Genomic DNA, 20644 nt, shown 5'->3' on the forward strand with positions numbered 1-20644 from the left:
TGGTGTTCGGTTACAAAAATATAAAGAAAAGAACTTCTGATGGCTCGTATCTATGTTTTTTCAACTTATTATTTAATTTTTTTATAGAAATACAAAATAATATTACTAACCCTTTATTAAATAATTTGTTTGTAGAGAAAAATAATACTGATTTTGATTCGCATGACTATCCTTGTAAAATAGTTGAAATTTATTTGGGACCCAATCAGGAATGTAAAGTATATTTAACCAAATATTCTGAATTTGTTCAAGAGGTATTATTTTTAAATCTTTTTAGAAATAAGAATATAACAATTTATCAATATAATTAATTTATAATATTATTAAACAATAGGTAAAGATTAAAATCAATTTTTCAGAATTTTTTTAATTAATTTTTATTTTTTAGTAGAACTTTTCTATGTTTCTTAATAAAATTGGAAAACCGGCCAAAAATTTCTATTAAATGTTCGATAATTAAATGTTTTCTATTAAATGTTTGATTTTTATCTCTAATCTGGCGTATAGATGGCAGCACGATACCCATTTTTCTGTAATTTCAGAAATCAAACCGACTTAGTAAAATTTATAATGTTTCATTTTAAAATAATTATTTCTGAACCTAATATAATTTTAATTTCTTAACATTTTTTATCGGTAATTCTCTTCTTTCGATATATTTTTGTCAGTTATATAATTTCGCATTTTATCAGCACTGTTAGTTTCAAAATAGCAACAATGAAAGATTAAAATTATAACTGTTGAAAGAATTCTAAGAAAAATGTTTTATTGATTTTTCATTTTAGGTAATCTAAAAAGTACAATTCTAATATTTATCTTTTTATGCTGGAAAGGGTCGCAGCGAAAAGAACTTAAAAAATGAAACTTTTTTTCTGAAATTCCTGTTGGAAAAATTGTTGTCAAGGAAATGAAAAAATATTTTTTTACAAGTTTAAAATAAATAATTTCGTAAATTAAAACTTTTAATAGCTTTAGAATATTTTTTGTCTATAATTTTAATTGTATAAAAAAAAAACAAATGTAAATGTTGTGTTTCATTCCCTTTGCATTCTCTTCTAGTTTTTCGATTTCTAATTAAAAAAATTCTTACTTCCAAAGCAAAACCACCAGTATTAGGCTTTTTAAAAAATGACCTCTCCTTTTAAACAAAATTATAAATGAATTTTCATTTCGCTAGTTTCATAGCTTTTTCCTATCTAATTATGAAACCCTTTACATCTGTTTCATTACGCTGCATCTCACCAAGAAGAAATTATTCAACAATCGCTTCATTGAGTATATTTTTTAATTTTTCTGTGGTAAAGATTCCCTTTCCTCTTTCTCACTATTGTCGTTGGCGCATTTTCAGAAAATTTATGCTAAAAGACTTTCCATTTAAGTTTATAAAGTTAAAAAAAAACTATTTTTATATGATTAAATCGGAGGAGTTTTAAAGCTTCCTTGCACTCGTATATTAAATAATTATCCTCTCCAGTAAGTAAATATTTTTTGCATTTCAATAAAGAATAAAAATAAAATTTCACTTGAAAACATTCATAAATTTGATAGAAAATTTAAGGTTGAATATCGTGCACATGCGCATAAACATTCCTATTCTTAGCATTATGTGTTTATACCAGATACCTAATGTGTTTGAATTTAGTAAGGGTTAAACATATTAAGAATCTTAAAAATGTGCGGCGTTTTAGGTATGTGTGGTTGGTGGATAGAGCTACAGGTTCTTTCTTTGCTTTTTCGCTGGTCATCAGTTCGAGTCTCGAAGCCGAGGAATTGTTTTATATATTTTTCTTCTTCTTTTTCTTTTTTTAAATATAATTTTCCTTACTAGTTTAGCAGTTATTATGAATTTTTGTAATTCTTATACATGAAAAATAAAATTTAATTCTGAAATATATGCAAATTTAAGTTTAAGAGTGAAGATCTTGCCCATGATTGACTGATGACGGTCAGTCTTAAAAAGCTGATCGGAATCTTTATATATTTCATTCTGTAGTTCTGTAGTTTCTCTTGCCAAGCTGTATTTATGATTCAAAACGGTTTCTGCGAAATTCTTTCACTTACATGCATTATATTATATATTGAAGGTTAATTATTTTAATTCATACAGATAGTTCGAGTACCGCATTTAATCATGAAATATTATTTAACTTCTTTTATTTATTTATTTTTAGTTCCGAATGATGAAGTTTCAAAATTTATTTTAGCTTCATTAATACATTTTATAATCAGTATAAAAAAGGTATAGTTATAATACAACCATCTTCAATAGAACAATAAGATAATAAAATGAGTATAAAATTCCGAACAAGTGATAACTTCCGCCTGTGCATGGTCTGGTCTGAAGGCTGGTGTTTCTGACATCCTTATTGCTTTCATCGCTCAAATGCCGTTTTTGATTTTGTGAATTTTCTAACGAAAAATTTCGATATTCATTATTTTCGACAATTCAAATTTAATATACAAAGCATGCTGTTTTCCCAATATTTGCATCTACATATGAATTATTTGAAACAGAAGTTGCTGAAATCATCGTAACAGGGATCAAAGAAAATCATCATGCTTAGAGAGAGACTTCCCTTTTAATATAGAATGAGATTTAAACAACCAACCATAATTTGTACTCAGGGTGGTATTGTATGCAAAGCTACACTAAATGGGGAAGAGAACTAAGCGATGGTTCGACTTCTATATTTACTATTCCCCCAAAAGTTAAGAAAATCACAAAAATGGTGATAACTAAATAACTAATGAAATTAGCCCACAGTAAGGTAAAATGACATAAAATGAAATTACCGGACAGTTATTGTGCTATAAAAATTGCGTTGTGTTGTGACTTATGGCCCTTTACAAGCCCGCTGACAGTTATCTGTCAGTGATGTAAACCGAGTAAGCGTCTATTTTTTTTTTTAAGTAGCGTTAACTAGGGACAAAAGTACGACTTGATTATTTCATGCGTCGCAATCGGTTGCACAACAATTTTTTACAGGGGAGCACATTCACACACCTCACAGATAGAACACAGAAGACCAACCATGCCCGAACAGGAGTTCGAATCCGGAACGCCCAGATCTCGGGGAAAACGCGCTACCAATTTGTTAGGACTAATTATGAAATGAATTAATCGAATGTGTGTTTGGTATTAAAAAAAAAAGCACTTTGAACATAGAGTATGGTCAATACAGCATACCCCGAACCAATGCAGCATATATAATGATGTGTGATTCTGTCAATATGCTGTATAACAATTCCGTAGGAAATGAAAGTCATATTGCTGTAGCAAAGTAATTGCAAGTGTGGCAAGGATTGAGAAGGAGGACTGAGAGCAGCTATACGTCTCTCTAAGAGAGAACAGATAACTCCTTTCTTATCAGACAGTGTATAGTTCCACATTTTCTCTAGGTCACAACTTCCTTCACAAAAAAAGAATTATTGTGTCTCCTCCTTTTCTATAACAGTTAGTCATCATAATAAATATTAAAATAAAATTGCATATTATCTAAAATTATTTTAAATGTCTATCTAAAAATTACAAAGTGAAAATAAAAGCAGTCATCAAATGCAATAAAAAGTGAAATACAAAAAATAATCATAAAATTAATTAAAAATAAAAAGTTAAATGAATGGTTTCAGGTAGTTTCGTTAGTATAAGTCGCAAACTGCAGCGCTAAGTAAATGCGCAGCCTCTTTCTCTTATTAGACAGGAAACAAGTTTTCGAATTGAAATCACACTCATCCAAATGCAACGAAAGAAATACAATTGAAAGCATTTAAATTCTGTCCCATAATTCAGTGCAGGATTCCGATATTGATCCTGTTGAGCTCTTAGCATCCATTTCTAAATTTTACTGTCAGTTTTTTATCGGTTGTGAGTTCTACCTATTCTTCTTATAAATTTGATGATTCTGATTTATATACAATTATAAAAGAAGTTTATAATTTTGTTATACTAATTTGTATAACAAAATTATAAACAACAGGCATGTTGTTATATTAATTTTCTTAAGATGTACGTACTCCACACTGTTCTCCTCGATTGCCTAAACACTGTTTATTTGCCTTCGGATTCTTTACGTTCCACTATGCAATGGGGGGGGGGATACCATTACCATTGGAGCCTATGGTGTATAAAATCGAAAAGACCTCTCGCAGAAATTTGGATTTTCTCTCTCGAAGGTCTTGCATTAAATTCTGAAAACATTGTTGAAATGCCGAGAAAATATTTTTGCGGAAACAGTAAAACGAGTTGCTTTCGCAAAAATTTCAACAACAGTTGCAAATATCTTGTCTTGAAGTGAGATCTAAAAAGTACAGCTATCTAGATCTCCGCAGTTGAAAGATCTAGATAATAGATTAATTTTAAAGAAAAAGGAAGCTTAACTCTGCTTACTCCGGAATAACTTCATCATTTGCAGTTAGAATTCTTTACTTTCAACAGAATGTTCCGTCAATGGCTTATTGAATTTTTTCCAGAAAGAAAGAATTCTAAAAGTTTCTAGAGATACTTGGTAGCAAAGTGGAGGACATTTTGGAGCTACCAAAATTAAATAAAGACCCAGCTATTGCAACTGACTTAGAGCTAAGGAGCAAACGTACATTACAGCACTATTACGTGTGTGTACAATTCGAAATATTATATTTCGATATTCTTATTTTTTTTTTTTAACGTAGAATTCGAAATAATATATTTCGATATTCCTGATTATTCTTTTACCTTGAATTTCAAAGGTCAACAGATATGTCTTAGTATTGATGGACTATTTTATCATGACCGGGAACTATTTCCATTTCTATTTACAAAGCTTCGACTGTAGCTTAAGAATTCGTTCGGAGTTGGATTTCCCAATACAGTGAACCTACGGTATTATTGTATCTGGAACAAGTTACAAATGTTTGGAAATTCTGAAAATTCAATTAGCAGCGCTACATCCTGAAAAAGATGGCATAGTCTAGAGATTTAAATAATCTTCCTGTGCTTGTTTAGATCGATAGAGTTACCATTTGCCTTTTTATCCTGGCTAATAGGAGAGCGGCTCATGAAATGACTAGACGGACTCTATCAGAGTTGCTTTAAGGTCGAAGGCTGCGAATTCCCGTTATGATTCTTTTTGAATGGCTAAGTAACGTGTTTTTTCCGAATTATATAACAAGAAGTTAAACCCATATATGCGATTTCTAGATGTTACTCCGTTAAAGGAACAGATTACCATTTTTAGGATGGCGATAGAGATTCGAACCCGAAGCTGTAAGAAACTGGGAAAAATCAGCAAGAAAGTAAATGATGTTGCTTACAGAATTCAAAAGTCACCTAACTAAAAGTAAAGAATTATTATATTATCGACATTAATTAACAGTTATCGATATTAATCTAACGTTAATAAAAATAAAAATTAATTAATTAATAAAAACGATGCATAGATCGAACGAAGGTGTCCGTGCTCGATAACTGACACTGCGCGCTCGGCATGGGTCGTCATCTCTCCACTTGTTGTTTCCTTTATTTAACATTGTATTTTGTGTTTGTTTCTGGTGAGAAATGTCGATGCATAGATCGAACGGGGTGTCCTTGCTCGGTAACTGCGCGCTGCATGGGTCGACATTTCTCCTCTTGTTGTTCAATTAAATTAAAATTTATTTTTAACTATTTACAGTAATAAGAATTGATATAATTGCACATAAATGCTCGCTTTAATTAGTTAAAGAAATTGTTTTTTGTTTATGAAGGAAAAATTTTGGAAAATAATTTTCTTAATTCGATTGATACTTTAAATACATTTTTATATTTCTGATTATTTTAAATGCACTGAAATATGATTTAAATTTGTGATCGAAATATTACGTATGAAGTGTTCTATACAAAAATATAAAGTTAAGGACTTCTGATGGTTCGTATCTAAGTTTTTACAACGAAGTATTGATAATTTTTATAAAAATGCAAAATGATAACCTTTATTATGTACCTTGTTTATAGAAAAAAATAATAATAATGGACATTAGATTTTGATTCGCATGAAAATCCTTTTAACATACCTGAAATTTATCTGAGACTTAATGAGGAATGGAAAATATATTAAACGAAATATTCGGAATTTGTTCAAGAGGTATTATTTTTAAATCTTTTTAGAAATAAGAATATAATCTAATTTATCAACATAATTAATTTATAATATAATTAAACAATAGGTAAAGACTAAAATCAACTTTTCAGAATTTTTAAAATTAATTTTTTAGAAGAATTTTTCTGTTTCTAAATAAAATTGGGAAAAACCGGCCTAAAATTTCTATTAAATGAGTTAGATACTAGATGGCGACACGAAAACAAAAATCAATTTTTGTTTTTTATTTGGCACATAGATGGCAGCACTATTGAAGAATTTAACTTTTCTTTTTTATGTTTCTTCATAGATGGCAGCACAAAGGGATGTAAAACTTTTATTTTCTCTTTTGTTTCATAGATGGCATCGCCAATGACAGAAAAATTTCTATTTTATTCTCCAGATGGCAGCACTAATGAATAAATAAACTTTTTATTTTCTCTTTTGCTCCATAGATAGCAACACGAATGCAGAATTTTTCTGCCAAAAACGACTTTTGTCAGTTCGCGTCTCTCACTACAAATATATTTCCGCTGCAAATAAATGAATGATTCGTATTATTTGTTTGCTTTCATGATTTAATGACATCGATGCATTGATGAATTAATGATAGAATTTCTTATTAATTAATTTACCAATTATTTAATAAGAAAAAGTGTATCTAATTTATCGTTTGAAAAAATTTAATTTTTTCTAATAGTATAAAGACAAAAATTCTGAATGCTTATATTTTCACATTATAAGATAAAAAAAGTTTTTATTTAAAATTTTTGTTTTCCCTTTTCCAAATTTTTATGAAAGAAAGAATATTAAAACAATGTTAATTATTAAATTTATCTATACACAGAATTTTTCTTTAGATATTCTATTGCAGATGAAAAGGACAGAAATTCTAAATAGTTGGAGTAAAAAAAAATGCAGAATTGCGCTAACATAGCATTTAAAGTGGCGCAGTTGCAAAAAAACATACCGATTATATTGCATTCGAATGAAAAAAAAACACGTATAAAAATTATGGCAATAATATCATATTGCCGTCATATTAATATTCTTCATTATAATATTTTTCATTATTTTTAATTCAGCGCCTAGCTTCTTTTTTGTTTTTGCTTAAGAAAATGAATATACAGTGCAAAAATATTTTCAATAAAATTATTTTAGCAAAATATTCCTATGCAGAGTTAATTTTTCTGCTTAAAAAATATTGCAGATGTCTATATTTAAGTATGGGTAATTTAAGTATTTCGAGTTTTTAACGCGTAAGAACTAGAAATGAATTAGGTAAGTTTTGTAAGTAAGAACAGAGTTCATATTTCTTATCTCTCCATGTTGTGTATCCTTTTTTTTTTTTTTATGAAAGCATCGTACTTCATGTGCAAGAGAAAAGTAATCACAATAAAATTAAAGATGGCCGCATGCTATTATCGCTAGCAGAAAAAAAAATTCGTAGTAGTAATGCATAGATAGTAATTGTTTTATTTTAAAAAATACATTTATTGCAGTAATGTAAAAATTAAATATCCAGTTTCCTGTAATATCTGAAATCACTCTGACTTGGGAAAATTTATAATGTTTGCCTTTAAAACAATTAGTCTTATGTAATTTTAATTTCTTAACGTTTTTTGTCGGTAATTCTCTTCTTTCCATATATTTTTTTCAATTATATAATTTCACATTTTATCAGCACTGTTAGTTCAAAATAGCAACAATGACAGATTGAAATTTAATTGTTGAAACAATCGTAAGAAAAAAGTTTTATTGATTTTTCATTTTAGATAATCTAAAAAGTACATTTCTAATATTTATCATTTTATGTTGGAGAGGGTCGCAGCGAAAGGAACTTAAAAAAATGAAACTTTTTCTGAAATTCCTGTTCAAAAATTGTTGCCAAGGAAATGAAAAAATATTTTTTACAAGTTTAAAATAAATAATTTCGTAAATAAAAACTTTTAATAGCTTTAGAATATATTTTTTGTTTATAATTTTAATTGTATAGAAAACCAAAAATTTGTTTAATTCGCTTTGCATTCTCTTCAAGTTTTTGCGTTTTTAATTTAAAAAAATTCTTAATTCCAAAGCAAAACCACCTAAATTAGGCTTTTTTTTAAAAAATTCATCTCTTCTTTAAAACAAAATTATAAATGAATTTTCATTTCGCTAGTTTCATAGCTTTTTCCTATCTAATTATGTAACCTTTTGCAACTGTTTCATTTCTGTGCACATTTGCATTACGCTGCATCTCGCCAAGAAAACATTATTCAAGAATCGCTTCATTGAGTATATTTTTTAGTTTTTCTGCGGTAAAGATTCCCTTTCCTCTTTCTCATTAATGTCGTTGGCACATTTTCAGAACATTTCTGCTAGGAGAATTTCCATTTAAGTTAAAAAAAACTATTTTCACATGATTAAATCAGAGGAGTTTTAAAGCTGTCTTGCACTCGTTTATTAAATAATTATCTTTTCCAGTAAATGAATATTTTTTGCATTTCAGTAAACAATGAAAATAAAATTTTACTTCAAAGATTCAAGATCTTAATCACATGAACATAAACCATTCCTATTCTTAGCAAAATGCGTTTAGACCAGATTCCAAATGTGTTTGAATTTAATAAGGGTTAAACATATTAAGAATCTTAGAAATTGATCAGGGATGTGAGGCTTGGTAGATATAACAATAGGTTCTTTCTAGGGATTGCAATACCGGACCAAAATTCCAATACCGGTATTCGGTATTTCTTAAATCTTAATACCGGGATACCGATTTTAATACCGGTATTAGAAATTTTAGAAAAAGAAAGAAAACATAGGTGTTTCTTTGTTTTATTTGCCAGTTTTGTTAGAGAGTGTAAATATCACAAAAAATAACTTGTAATTTATAAATTATAACAGTATATAATCACAAAAATGTAAAGAAATATCTTTAAATCACAAAAGAAGTGTAAATATCACTATTCAGTCTGTAATTCTATTACAAATTTTTGAAATGTGATCTTACAAAACATAATCATCAATTGTACTGTCATTAAACCTGAAAAGTAATTTTGTGTAAAAATTACCAGCTATCGAAAACTCTCTTTAGGCATCTACGCTAGTTGGGGGTAAAGTTAGCAATGCGTGATATACTTTTTCCAAGTATTTACCTCTAAATCCCTTATCTTCTAACAAATCGATTTTTCGTCGGATGGTTTTGGATATAGTTGATTTCTGTATTGTATTTTGGTTCGTTGAAATTTTTTTATTTATCGCTAATTCTAATTTTTGTTCAAGAGACAATTCCTTTTCAATATCGACAGTAATGACATCATAATCTTCGATAATTGAACCGAATTCTTCTGAATGTGGATAGGTTTGTGTGTAAAAAGTTTTATGAAAATTTACTCTAAACTTAATCAGATTTGAATTGGTCCTTTTCTTTTCCATTTTCATTTTTAAAATCACTATAATTATGTAAATACCATAAGACATTTTCTATTTCGGTATGCCTTTCTTCTGTGCGGTTTTTCAATGTAATATATAATTCTTCAGATAGTGATGTTCTTTCAGTGACTGCAACATGAAATTTATTGTTGCATTAGCTGTTAATAAATTAGAATGTCATCGACATAATATCTCAATAGTCAGTTTTATTGGAAGTAGAGCTGATACAGTTTTGGATATTAAGTCGAATTCACTATCTGAAAAATTAATTTACAGGTTTAAGTCGATTATTACTTTTTGGATTGGATTTCTCAGTTTCAAAAATCGTTCCATCATTAGGAGTAAACTGTTGCAACGTGTTTTAGAAACTAATATTAACATATATTCTGTTTTATTTTCAGTTAGTACATATTTTAGTAATATATATTTTTTATTGGGGAATGTTTAAATATCTTAACAATTTTTCGAACTTTATAAATTATAGTAAGCAATTCTTGATGGGCTAATATTTCATCCTCATTAGCAATATCTTCTTCAACAATTGCATTATCATTATCTTCATTGTCAATATCACTCTCACTCTCTTCAAAGTTGGAATCCGAAATTTCTATATTTGGATTCTTCTGTTCTTTATTTTTTTGGTATAATACATCTATTACTCCTAATAGAATTCCATGTGCATAGAACAACTGCTGATTTGCACCAATAAACTTTCCAACTTTTTTCATAATTGTTGCCTGCCCCATCAGTCGTTATAGATACAATATTTTCTTTCAGAGATAATTCATGTTTCGATAATTTAGATTTAAGCCATTAATTGGCTAATAAATTTCGCCCGTTAGGGAGACATAAAAACAAAAACGTATACTATTTTGCTATGTTCGCGATACCTGAACATATAGTGGAGACAATTTTAAAAATTTCTAGTAAATACCGAAAAACCGGTATTTAAACTTGTGAATACCGGTATTACAAAATTGAACAAATGGCTCAGAATACCGGTATTCGGTATTGCAATCCCTAGTTCTTTCACTGGTTTTTGCTTTTCTTCAGTTCGAGTCTAGAAACCGAGGAATGGTTTGTGTATTTTTCTTTGTCTTTTTATTTATTTTGAATATTATTTTCCAGATAAGTTTAGTTACTATGAAATTTTTCCAACTCTTACACCTCAGAATTAAAATTTTACTCCAAAATATCAATAAATTTTAAGCTCCAAAATCTTACACAGTTGCAGAAATCATTCCTATTATTAGCTTAGTGCTTTTAGAACAGATTCCCATTTTGTTTGAAACTAGGAATGGTTAAACACATTAAGAATCCTAGAAACGTGCTGTGTTTCAGGGATATGCGGATTTTTGGCTAGAATTATACTTTTAGTATTTCCTTTAGAAGTTTTCCCTTATGCTATTCAAACAATTATTTTAATTATGCGTTAATGTGAGGCATAAAGAGGATGAATTCCCTTAATAGTACAATTTACATTAGGAAAATGAGAGTATGCAACAGAAGTATCAGTTAGGTATGTTCGTTGCCCTCAGATCGACATGATGACGGTCAGTCTTAAAAAGCTGATCGGAATTTTTATAAATTTCATTCTATAGTTCTGCAGTGTCTCTTGCTAAGCTTTATTTATGATTCAAAACGGTTCCTGCGAAATTCTTTCATTATAAAGGATGGCGATAGAGCCTGGAGGTAGAGATTCGTGCTCGAAGCTGTAAAAGAACTGGAAAGATGATCAAGAAATTAAACGATGTTGCTTACAGAGTTCAGACGTCACCCAACTCCAAGACAAAAATTATTATATTATCAATATTCATCTCTTTTATTCAACTTCTTTTAATTAATAACAACATATGCTGATAATTTTCAATGCTTTGAGCAGATTATTCACTTAGTTAGGGCAAATAAATATGCAAGTATCGACAGAAGTTTCCCATGAGAGAAAAAAAAAAAAAAAGAGCTTCTAATAATTTAGAAAAATGGACTAGCTCCTTCAATTCATCATAATATTTGATATGAATTATTTATTCATTATATAACAATCATTATATTAATTTCCTATAATTAAACCGATAAGAAAAGTCGCGGTTCGGACCATAATTGTTCTCCAATTTATCAAAAGCTTACACAAAGCAAGAAACATTATGTTTATGCCTACATCAATGACAATTCATCTATTACTGCTGCAGTATCCACTTAGCTTATTTTCAAAAGTAAATTTTTTTTAAATCGAATTCTTTATTTTATCTAGAGTGTTGGATGTTCTTTGCTTATTCTGTCAGCCCTGATAGACTGGTGATCAACGAAAGCAATAAAAAAAAAAGTAAAAATAAGGTGGGGAATGAACTAACAAGAAAGAAAAATGCAGATCGGGGCAGTTCATGCAAGTGCCTTGTGTGAAAAATCGATTGATTTAAATAAACAAGTGACCCTTTTCATCGTCTGAATTTAGAGGAGATGCCCCTACAATCAGCAGCGGCGTGGATGGCTCGTCATTTCCCCCCCCCCTTCTCATTCGCCTTTGTTATTGGTTTTTATCTCGTCAGATATTAATAAATTGCTTTCGATTCTCAATGCCTCGATAGAAAAACGTCTGCTTTATTGGTCATTCATATTCTTTTGCCAGAAATTGATTTTTGAAAAAAGTATGAGGTTTTTAAAAGTGTTCTTCAGATACACATTTCTGTGAGCGATCCATAAATATTAACCCTTTGCACTCGGAAAAGTAATTCGTTACAAAATTATTCACCCAATACGAGTCTTGTTTATCATTCCGAAAAATAAACATATATATGTGTTTCAAGTTGAATTTTTTCTAAAAGTTAATTCACATCTCTTTATCATTCTATAGGAATTTTTAAAAATCGAAATTGAAAAACAAATAAATAAAACGTTCAAATGATGCAACGTCTTGAATGGTGATTATGAGTCACCTCTTGAGTACAAAGACTTAATCAGTAGATTAAAAAAAACATTAACCCTGCGGATAATTGAATGCATATCTTATGCCATATTCATTTTTGAAGAAAATTAGCTGACTAGAATAAGGACTATGTGGGAATGAAGACCCATCCTTTTATCTGCTGAATTATTACACAACTTTCTGTTGCGAAAAATTTTAAAGAATTTTTATACCGATCATTGAATAAGTTTAAAATGCAAGAAATCTCATCTGTGGATTTAAAAGTTTTAGGCTACTTATGGGTAGAGCAGTTCTTTTTTTTTTAATGCAAATACTTTGATAAATATATTTTGCAGTACTGCTAGTTTCTGAACTGACAAGCTATCACTAACATGTATTCTGAAATTATGACAATATTAGCCATAAACAAAAACCAACACACATTTGTAAACCTCTGAAAACTTGCTCCTAATTTACACGTAAACACTAGAAGATTTATTTTTTAACTTTAAAAATCCAGTTTTTTCACAGTAGGTCATTAATATATGTTTAAACTGATTTCAGTGAGGAAAAAATCATGTTGCACTAATTATTAATTAATTAAATAATATTTAATGAGCTAATTAGCATATTTTTTGAAACATGATACCTTAAATTCTAATTTGTACAGACACACATTTCTAGTTGGAAATTATGCCTAATATAAGTCTTCATGCTGTCTGTCTGAATCAAGTTATAAAAATATATATATATTTTTTTAACAATTTTTTCATCAACCATGAATAGAAAAAACAAGATTTTTTCTGTCATTTTAATTTTTAAATAGCTATTAAAAATTTGTTTCTATAAATATAACTTTGATTGAAGCAAAAAACATCAACTGTTTCCTACAGATTATTTTGATATAAAAATAATTGTATTTGGTTAATTTCTTGTTGAGTTATAATTGTTTGAATGAAGCAACAAGTGGAAAAATATCATTCTTCAAAAAATGAGTTTAAAAACACCGAAACTAAAGATTTTAGTGAAAGTACCTCAAGAAAAAATAATTAGAACTCGACAAAATATTCCGAATATTAACAACATTTTGGTATCCTTTGAAAGCTATAGAATCAGAGAACATTTTGAAGCAATAAAAAATATTCGATATTTGAACGATTTTCGAAGTTTTAAGTGTGTACGTACACCTTAAGCTGCAAAATAAAAATAGCCGTTTCCGAATTGAAAAATAGCCAACAAACAGAATATTTTTAACCGCAAATCGGACACTTTTAGCTTTCATGAGTTTTTTTTTTTTTTTTTTAAATATTTACTAATCGGCATAATAAAAAATCAGGGACGAGAACCATCTTCTTAGCGCTGCAACTACTCCCATGCTATAATTCGCGACAAAAACTAACAAATTAATGATCCGGTGTTTCGCGAAAATCCATTCAAAAATAATTTACGTTTTTTAAGTTTCCATTTCTGATCGAAGCTTGCATCTTTCTAAATTTCATTAGCAAACAAAGAAAATACGAAGCTTTAGATCTATTACAGATAACTTCTGCAAAAATTCCATGCAAATCATCTTATAGGAACAATATCCGCGATTGTTCTTAAATATTAGACTTTTACCAGCAATTTCTCGAACTGATATCATACATTAATGAAATTGAAAATGTAAGGATTCTTAAAAAGTAAAGTAAAAAAAAAAGTAATTATCCTATTGATGAGTAGAATTCTGATGAATAATTTGGCAATTTAATCCTCTTTCACAAGAGGATTAAATTCTTAGAGGGAATCGCATTCCTTGAAATGAGTACAAATTTAAAAATCTGTTAAAAATGAATTCGCTTCTTAAGAAGTATAATTAATCTATAGAGTACAAATTGCAATTTAATTTTTCCCGACTATGAATATATTTATTAAATTTAAAACAAACGCCACCTTTTTTTCCCCCAACAACAGACAAAGATATTTAATAATTAAGACTAAAATTAAGTTTTAACTTAATACTATAAAAATTAAACCACTGAATTTTTGACAGATTCATTTCCTTCGCCATTCCTCTAAATCCATATTTTAAATTAAATTTTGCAGCTATGCTCACATATCTTAAAAAATTCAATGGAAAAAAAATCGAAATAAAATTTGTAGAAAAAATAAATTAAAATCTACAAAATTTTGGATTTCTCTACGACTGACTATTGATCAATTCAGGTGCTAGGGAACGCAAATACTACGAAAAGCTACAAGTTAGTATAATAAAATATAGAACATCTGCGCTAGAAAATAGAGATTTTTTTTTTGACAAATTCAGTCAGAGTAAAACTTATAACAGCAATAAAACAATCAACTAGAGTTTAGAAAGTCCACTTCCGACACACTTAAAAGTATTACAGGACATACCAAGTCATTTTCTCCAAAACGCAATATAAACTCGCGCCAGATGGACCTCATATAAATGCATTTTAAATAAGCATGTTATATATCATGTTTAAAATAAGTATTACGCAAATTTGTCTTTTGCATAATTCCACTTACATTCAATAAGGAATCCATTTTAAGTCGTTTATTTCACGTGCGAATCTACAATTTTTGATCAATATGAACAATAATTTCCAATTATTTTAACCCGAAAACGATATGGTTTCACAGATATTCCAATATGATGCAACTAAAATAAGAGCACTTATTATTATTATAATAAATAATAATAATAATAATAAAAGCCCTGAACCCATCTTTAAACCCACTACATAGATTTACTACACTTTACATCTACAAAAATTTAATCAGAAACCATTCACATTGCAAATTCTAAAAGCAAAAGTCGATACTAAACATACAACCAAAGCTCATTAAAACTCAGCAATTACATTTACCATATTCGACAAACTGATTAAAAATGCAGCCTAATTCTCAGAATATGCAGCGAAATATAGCTCTAAGTTGAGTCATATTATATTCATACATATTTGAATTGTCTTTCCTGTAGAATTTTGCTAAATTTCTTCACCCAACAATTCACCACAGCAACCTTATTATTCAACAAACATTTACAGCAGTTGCCATTATCGTGATTTTCCCTCCGATACTAACCATTTCTAAGCAACTGTTTAACTCAAAATTTAAGCACACAATAGCAAAATTTGCTAACTCCTTCCCTGCTTCAAAGCAAATTAGCAAAACACATACATTATCTTTTGTTTTTGCCACCACCTTTCTTCTGCGTTTTTCGTAGTTCGATCAGCGGCAGAAAAATTTGATAACGTTATGATAAAAGGAGGAAATTTTAGTTAAATACTTGAAATATTTTCATGAAGGAAACAAAATGGGTATTCTTAATTATTTAACTGAACTGAATTTTAACATTATGAAATTTCCGAGTACACTTTCTCAACATTTTTTTTTAGCACACTCGGCACATTTATAGCAAATCGTATAGGTAAAGAAGTTCTTGTTCACAAAAACACTTCCAAGAGTTTTTAATAAGGAATAATGATACGAAATATTAAATTTTGGAAAGCTTAAATTTAATAGAGGCTGTGGAAGATCAGCCAAGTGGTTAGTTTTTGTTCTTCAGTTTTTTAAAAAAAAGAGAAATAACACAACCTACTTTTCTGACCACTAAGCAGTCGCATGCCAGCTCATAAAATTTTTGGCTTCTGGATGCGATTGATTAGGGTCCCTTCAGCCTTTTTTGGTTACTTTAAAAACTCCCTTTTCTTTTGTGGGAGAACTAAATCAATATTATTCAGTTATCATCAGATGATGATTTTCTAGTTGCTGAAAAAAAAAAAACATTTACATCATTAAAAATATAACAAAAATTACAATAATAATAGTATTTTCTATAGCTTGAGCTACTTTTTACAGTGAATCAAATTCAAACCATAATTTATAAAGTTCATAAAAATGTAACGTCCTTGGTGGAAAAAAAAGTCAAATACTGAGGATCTAGAACCAGAAAAAGTTTTTATACAACAGAAATCTAAATAATTGTCAATGACTAATTTCCTCATATTAACGTCCAAAACTGGCAATAGTTCGACATTTCGATGTCTCAGATGATAGCTGTTAAGACTTATATTTTCCATTACTTTTCAATAATATGACATATTACAGTGAAAATGAAAAATGTAAAAGCATCAACTACAGCAAATTAGTTCACATGGTCACAAAAGGAATGTAAAATGAAGGCATACTATTAACAAATGACGGCAGGAAATAGATTTCGCATTTTTTTTTCTCCATAATATCTTTTTTTTTTTCAAGTTATTTATCCAAACTTTTTTGTTTGCGTAATGCAAACCAAGGTTTTAGGTGGCAAATTAAAAGGAAAATTTTGAATATTGCATGAAGCGGACACTAAACGAATTTTAGAAAATGGGCAAGCCGTACTTCGACCACCAGTCCAGCACTCTTATGCAGACTAAACATTGCTGTTTCATTGGTAAATGTATTTCTTTCAGACATAAGCTCTTTCTTTCTTCAAGTAACATGCTGTTTATCTGTATACATAACCATATGTTAAAGGTACAGCACAAGCTTATGATGTCTGGTTATTTTGTCCATTGTTGTTCAAGAACGGCAGACTTGAAACTTTCCAGAATCATCAAGACTAACCATTGCAGTTTAGTGTACACTCTTGGATATTGAAATAGAGCAATATCAAGGCGAAACTGTTGCTCTTCGTGAAGGGTCGAAGGACAGTCTAAAGAGGAGGTCTCGTATTTATTTCCCTCGGCCATCAGCCTAATGTGAAACAGAAGATTCCTAAAAATAAAACAAAAAATTATTAATAATATATAAGTAAAAGTATTCTTTGGCGAAACAGGCGCGGATTATACAATTCGTATTTTAACAACAACGTAATTTTAAGAATTAGTTCAATTTTTTTAAAAAAATTATCATCAATGTTTGTTTTTAAAAGCATCATCAGGCACAAAGCAGCTACAGATTAGAAATATAGTAAGCAAGAAAAAGAGACTGAAAAATTATTCAGAACTTATGTAGTTTTAGAAAGGGAGTTTGCCGACATAGCGTTTTGATTTAGTAAGAAAATAGTCAGCGCAACTTAGTTGCCGTAGACGTTGCAGAGTTCGAGACAAGAAAATATTTTTTGGACGAAGATTAATTAGAAATTATTACATGTATTTAAGAAAGACTTTGCAATAAGAGAAGGTAATGTAGCATTTAATACAATTTTTCTCCCCAAAACGCAAATCGTATTTACTAACAGTTTAACGACGACAAAGAAAGATTTGGACCCAAACAACTTAAAAGTTTAATTAATTCATTTACGGTATTAAATTTTCATACTTTCAAATACTCCAATGATGAAACTAATTGTTAATTTTTAAATGATTTAACGAACCTCATAACATGAAATTTTAGATATTTAGAAGCAAAATAATCCGATATATGTTAGAAGAAAAAGCTCAAGAGTTTACCTCAATACGTATTTATACAAAAAAGGGTTTTTTTTTTTTTTTTTTTTTCCCCAAAGCATTTTTTGTACTTCTTAAATTTTGCATATGAAATGAAAACAAGGGGGAAATATTAACTAAATCTCTTTATACGGCATCTCACCAAATATAACAACCTGGATTTCGCTATTTAATTGTCCCAAGGAAATCACGTAAATTACATAAAACACGATTGAATCAATTACCTGACGATCCATCATTTATATTAAATGTTCTTTGAATGTTGGTTAAAAATAATGCGAATATCCTGATACATTTCAATAGCTAAAATTAATTCAGATTCATTTTCTAATTCAAGCAGTAAGTCAGTTTCCGAATTAATTAACTATGTAAGGGAGCAATTTATAATTTGATTTTTATATAAGTTCGAATTTGCATTTTCAATAAGGAAACTTATCATTAACGGCAGATTGTTTAAATTAGATTGCTTAATAAAAGAAACTGCCCTTTAAAATTTTACATAATATATTAATTATGCTGATACTTTTCATATTACGATAATTTATTCAAAATTCCCATTTATTTGTTTATTGTTTTATACGAGGATTTATAAATGAAATGAACTAATTTCATATCCAAAAACATTCTGTGAATTGAGGGGATAGTTTTAGAAATACTGACTAAGTTAAAAAAGAAAAAAAAATCTTTGTAATTGGAAGGCGATATCAAATAAATATGATCAGTTTAAATAAAATCATCTGCGACTGAAACATTAAAATATTGAAATTTTAAAAGTACGTATTCGTGTTTACACTGTAACACACGAATAAAATCATTATTTACTATAATTTGATTCAATAGGAGATGTTAGAATCGGCAAGAAAAATTGGAGAAAATTTTTACTATTATTTTATTTTTATCATATAAGGAGCTGTTGATGTTTTCAGTGTTTTATGATATACTAGCAGCCTTTGGCGACCAGCCGGTTCGCCAATCTTAATGTTCATTTAAATTTTAATAATTAAATAGGTTGAACCGGAGTTTAACCCCCTTCTTCGACCAGTTGCGATAACGCGCCAAAGCTGGCAATCTATATTATGCACTGTAATTGAACATCTGCTCCTTTGCTTTTGAACATTTCGCAAGACCGTTGTTGGCGATTTGTAAAAATTGCGCACGCAGGGGGTTAAACTCCGGTCGTACCATTAAATATTTTACGCAATTCAAACTTTAATACATTATTCATCAAAATATTTTAAAACTTCAAATTTTGATAGTCATATAATTCACTCATAATATTATAAAGGCCTTCAGTCATAGCGTAATATGTATCTCTCTAATTTTCTGTAAAGTGTAAATGATTAATCTGCAATTAATATAATAATATTTTTTACTGAAACAAAGCATTTTTTTTAATAATATTACTGATAACAGAGTCACTGAGCGTTTAAACTTTATGGACACCAAAGAATATATTTCTTAATTTATGTAATATCTCAAGAATTTGTCAACAAAATTTTCTCAGATTCATCATGAACACATCGATTCATTAACAATGTTTCATTTTAAATGCATCAAACACTAAGAAAATAAAATTAATCGTTTAAAATAATCGGTCGAAAACAGGTTTAAAAAAACTTCTTAAAAAACGATGTACTTAAAACTATAAGCATATACAAAAAATATATAACTAACATAAATACGATTTACTTACAGAAGCATGTAACTAACCTAAAAATAATTTAAATCATCGGTTGATAGTGGTTGTCATGACAACAATCAGAACAATGCGCATGCGTGAATTTTCTTCGCCAGTTGGGTAACGCAAATGCGTGAATTTTTCTACGCCAGTTGGGGTAACGCTATGCAGATTAGACATTTTTAATTTCCTTTATTCTGTGTTATTTTAATTCAAAAGTACTTCAGAATGAATCTGAAACATGGATTAATTAACAATGTTTAATTTTAAATGCATAAAACATTAAGAAAATAAACAGAATCGTTTGAAATAATCCGCCGAAAAATATTAACCCTAGCCTCATTACTGTTGGGAGAAAAAAATGCTGAAGTCTTACTCATTTGGCGGTGGGGAAAATGGAAGATTTTTTTTTCGGGAAAGTTGGCGGTGGGGAAAATGGAAGATTTTTTTGGCGGGAAAGTTAGTTTTTAATTAATAATTAAAATTCTAATTAAAAATTCAAAAAAAGGGACCCCAGGTGCACATTCCCGACCTCTAAGGTATACATGTACCAAATTTGGTAGCTGTATGTCAAATGACCTGGCCTGTAGAGCGCCAACACACACACACACACACACACACGCACACACACACACACACACACACACACACACACACACACATTGAGCGTTATTATAAGTATAGATTAACTCGGATGGGGTAGGGGAGATAGAGACAGCTGAAAAATTATGATTAGGTGATTTGCTTGAAGCCGTCTTTATTATGAAAAATAAATTGTATTACTAAAGCTTAAAACAATTCATGCTTCATTAATAAAGTTTATATTCATAAAAATGGAAATAAGTCCGGACAATTTTTAATACAGCATTTAGATTGAAATCTTTTTAACTAAACAAAATCACTAATAAAAAGAAATTTAAAGGTCTTCTAATTTATATTTCATTTTCGAAAAAGCATTGCATCAAAATTTAAAACAAGAATTAATTCTCTTTAATATAATTATTATTTGAATACTTTCGCTTTGCTATTTATTTATATTTTTATAGTCTCATTAAGTTGAACCTACCTTGTAAAAAAAAATTAAAAAATTAAAGATTTCGAGAAACTTTTTGCAATCCTA

The 20644-nt window shown here is 29.0% G+C and overlaps 1 long non-coding RNA gene across 1 annotated transcript in view; it reads right to left on the reverse strand.

Moving 5' to 3' along the window:
• Positions 1 to 16963: 16963 nt before the first annotated feature.
• The window catches only part of LOC129969579 (uncharacterized), a 69843-nt gene continuing 66162 nt past the window's right edge, over positions 16964 to 20644 (reverse strand). Inside the window, exon 3 of the long non-coding RNA XR_008784539.1 lies at positions 16964 to 17172. This is a non-coding gene — a long non-coding RNA (uncharacterized LOC129969579). The remainder of the gene's footprint in view (positions 17173 to 20644) is intronic.

This window comes from Argiope bruennichi, chromosome 5 (genome assembly GCF_947563725.1).
Source record: "Argiope bruennichi chromosome 5, qqArgBrue1.1, whole genome shotgun sequence".
NCBI classification, from domain to species: domain Eukaryota; kingdom Metazoa; phylum Arthropoda; class Arachnida; order Araneae; family Araneidae; genus Argiope; species Argiope bruennichi.